The sequence below is a fragment of the Lupinus angustifolius genome, chromosome LG15 (assembly GCF_001865875.1).
Source record: "Lupinus angustifolius cultivar Tanjil chromosome LG15, LupAngTanjil_v1.0, whole genome shotgun sequence".
NCBI classification, from domain to species: domain Eukaryota; kingdom Viridiplantae; phylum Streptophyta; class Magnoliopsida; order Fabales; family Fabaceae; genus Lupinus; species Lupinus angustifolius.
In genome coordinates, this window is record NC_032023.1 from 11,765,777 (window position 1) to 11,770,141 (window position 4,365).

At 29.9% G+C, this 4,365-nt stretch overlaps 1 long non-coding RNA gene across 1 annotated transcript; it reads right to left on the reverse strand.

Annotated features, from left to right (window-relative positions):
* On the reverse strand, window positions 626-3,885 carry LOC109327615. The gene is made up of 3 exons (XR_002105347.1): window positions 3,721-3,885; window positions 3,339-3,389; window positions 626-860 (listed from the first exon to the last, which is right to left on the reverse strand). It is a non-coding gene; the product is annotated as an uncharacterized LOC109327615 (long non-coding RNA).

The window sequence follows — 4,365 nt, forward strand, 5'->3', positions numbered from 1 at the left end:
TTGGAACCAAAATTACTCAAAGCCTTCAAATTTCAATACTATTATTGACACTAATGACTTTTTGTACAAATTATAACAAAAAAAGTAGAATTAGATAATGATATTAAACCTGTAGGGGAAAACATATATACTTTATAAAAAAATAAAAAAAAGTACATATGTTATATCCAAAAATAGATAGTAACATGCAGTTTGCTTGGTGGTAAAACTTTCACACAGTGAACATTTCCGAACATAAATTTACATCCAATATAATCCTAGTTTCACGTACCTACATGATAAAAGTTTGGTTATTGTATAATCTTAGTTTCACACATCTAATTGTTATTGTGTCAATGCATGTGCCATTAATTACGATTAGTCAGAAAAATGGTTAATTGTTAATATTTTAATTTAAATATATATTTTTAACTAATTATATGTTAATGGTACATGCAGTTAACAAATAACATATGTTCTCCCAATTGTTATGCCACTTACATACTACATTTTCTTTCATAATACTCGGGTGAAAACAAAATTAGAAACAGTGATGAATTTTATTCACAAAAAATTCCTTCTAATTATACTTTTGGCTTTACTCAACTAAAAGAAATCCTAGTGGTTTATTTTATAACCTGCTAGATGTACAAACTAAGATTTATATTATCTTGATGATGGAACAATAATAGTTTCAGACTTTCAGATTTAAAAGGTTCAGAAAGAAATGGTCGTACAAAAGTGATGATATAAAGTATAAAATTTATATAAAATATAATCTTCATCTTGGCTTTCATCTTCATCTTTGCTACCTTCTGAATCTTCTTCTCCATCGCGATTTTCGGGCATCTCATCTCTTTTTCCTTTGCCATCAGGTTTTCCTAGCAGGGAAGAGGAAGGATCATTGTAATGTGAGTTAAAACAAGCTCAAAAGAGATGAAGACAGAGAGGTATGTGCAAAGGACAAGCATTTCATTCACAAAAAATGGAATTTATACCACAAAACCGAGATAGTATTCAAAGGTACTTACTAATTATGTAACATGGGATTGTTTCGATACCATTGTACCGGCATTAGAATTTATTCTAACAAAGCCGAGCTGGGGCAAAAAGAGAATAACTTATTCACATGATTATTAGAAGTAAGTTGTAACTGGAATATTCTTGAAATCATTATACCGGTATTGGAATTTATTTCAACAAAGCCGAGAAGACGAACAAAGAATAAAACTAAGTTCACTTACTTAATCAAATAAAAAGGAAACACACCAAAGAAGAGGAATTCCGCTTTTAACAAATTGGCGCCGTTGTCGGGGACGATTTGTTGACAGAGGAAACTCTTCCTCCCAAATAAACCTTTCAAAAGTCCTATAATACAAGTTAAATATAATGCAAATACAACATAATTTCACACTCATCAATCACCACATGTATGCATTGTAAGACAACAAATAATATTATCTCATCGTCACCTTTTGTGAGATTGGTTTTACAAGCGAAACTTAGCTTAAATACATTAAAGTCGTCTATAGAAGTTTGGTGTTTCATATGTCAATTGAGTTTCAGGTTCTGTCACCATTTCAACTCGCGAAGCCTATATCATAAGGCAACACCAATATGGGTTATGGGTTGATGTTTCCGTGGGAGATATCCAACCTAGTACAATCTCAAGATACTGAAGATAACTCTTTGATTTTTTTAATTCGGGAGTTGTCAAATGATTACTCAAAAGTGTGTTTTCAAAGTAAAGTTCTTATTTATACAATAGTCTATGCACAAAATTTGGATAATCTTTATGTTCTTATCTAACCTTTTCAAAAATCAAGTAGTCGGGCTATAACATCCAAATTCCCAACAAAACATAAAGTAAACTAAGTTAATTATTTTGTTTAACTTACATGGATCGAACATGTAGAAGTAGATAATAAAACATTATATTTATAAACTTGTAGTTAATTTTGGCACATTCCCATTTGAGCTACAAGGTGGCTGGCTTCATTACATAGACAATGTCAACATTTTTATAGTAATGGCCTTCAACATACCAGCAATGGACCATTATGATATATATATATAATATCTTAATAAAGGGTTGCAAAGTTTAAAGTCACGCATTCAATGGTTTAAATATTTAACTTCAAATGTTAATTTCAATCCATAGATACAATAATAATAGGTCCATAGGGAAGGAATATTATGAAGTTGACAGAGAGAATGAAATGGAGCTTTGGCATTAGTATTAGTGCTTCTAAAACACATGCTTGGAGATCATTATGTTACGTATAAGTCTGCTGGGATCATTCATACTCTTTCTGCTCATAATCCTTACATCAACATATGGTGACCATAGTACTTTTCAAGCATGTGTTGTAGATGTATCAACACCCATGTAAAAGCTCCTTGTCATTCTCTCTGTTAGCTTCATTACGGTTTTCATTCCCATTGGGTCGATTATCACTTATGGGTTTAATTAGCACTTTTAAGTAATATATTTGAGTGAATTAGTTAATAGCTTTAAATTCTACAACCCTCTCACCAAAATTTTAAATTATATATATATAGAGAGGGGGGATTTCATAGATATATCACAATATCAGGTTGTGAGTATGTTAGTCAATGTTATATAAGAAAGATATTGTCATTGTTTATCTAATGAAGTAATCCACCATACAACTCCATAGTTAAGACAAAAATTAACTATGTTACAAATATTAAGCATTGTTATATGATCTGCTTCTACATGTTTAACTCATGCAACTTCAACAAAATAATTGTTTTTGTTTAATTTTACTTTTCTTGCAATAGCCTCATAACTTGATGTTCAAATGGCTAAATAAGAAGATTATCAACGATGTGCATGGAGCCATGGACCATTGTTAATTTAATTGAAAATTAGTTGATGGAGTAACCATTAGGAAACTCTTGAACTAAACAACTAGTTGGTTATATATCTTTGGCATAATAAAATTGTAGTATTTTGGAGGTTATCCAAGGAAACATCAACCATAAGCCATTTCCATCTGGTGCATATACTCAATTGATATATGTAGTAACAAAATTTTACAATAAAATTAATAAATTTAATTTTTTTCTTGTCATGAGAAAATCTTTGTTTTACCATGAAATGTGCTACAAACCTCAATCATAATGGTCAATTGAAGCAACAATGTTCTTTCTTTCATTGATTACTTTTTTGGTTAAATTAGAAGTATAAATAGATGATAGAGAGTGTCAAGAGATCTTAATTAACTGTTTATTATTAGAATATAGAGAAACAAAGAGCAGAAATATATAGCTTTAAAGAAAACAAAGACAAAAACAAAAGTAGAAAATTATCCAAAGGCAGCAAAATAAAATACCTGAAAGTAAAGTACCAAGGATGCATCCACATTATAAACTTCCTTCCGTACCTACATCATAACAAAACTTCAAATTTACACACAACCAATAACTTTTTCAGCAGAAAATGCAAACAAAAAGTTCCAACTATGAAATATAAAAAACAATTATTCATAAACTATCAAATTTTCACACCCCAATGCCAACATCAACATGAATCTAATTAGAGATAAGAACTAATATAAGTAAAATTTAAGCAAAATGATTTTGCATATTCAAGCCCTGAAAAGCAAAGATAAAAACTCTTGATCTAAAAACAGAACAATTTTCTTCATCATATTGTTGACATCATCAATATTAATCTAGATATAAAACAGAACCCCTTAAACAAAAAAACTGAACCTTCAAACCCGGAAAAGCAAAGTGGGTCAGTTATAGTCAATGTGATCTCCCTTGTAGAGAAAATTGGCAGGTTTCTATACCAACTCTCAAGGGTCTATTTTTTCATGTTCAATTATCTGTGTTGGGTTGGAACTTGAAAGGTGTTGCAGTATAAATATAGATAAAGAGATAGAGTTGAATTCACTGCTAAAATAAATATCGGAGATTTGCATTCACTGCTAAAATAAATGCGGGGAGTTGGATTCACTCCAAAAATAAATGTGTGAGAGTTGCATTCACTACAAAAATAAATGCATGAAAGTTAAATTCACAGCAAATATAAATGCCGGAAAGTTGCATTCACTGCTAAAATAAATGCACGAAAGTTGCATTCACTATTATAAGACATATTTTAAAGGGAAAAGTGTGACTTTATGTGAAGGAGCCTAAAATATTTTTTCTTCATGGTTAACTCTTAAATATATTGTTAAATTAGTCATAGATAATAAGAAATTTCCAGCAATCAAACTCACAATAGTATGAATATAATAGTGCATGCTAGTCGATGTTGATATCCTGAGGAATCTTCCATCAAAATTATTTCAAAACAAAAATACATAAATTATAGAGTTACAATTGATTAATACAATAATATTATTATATATA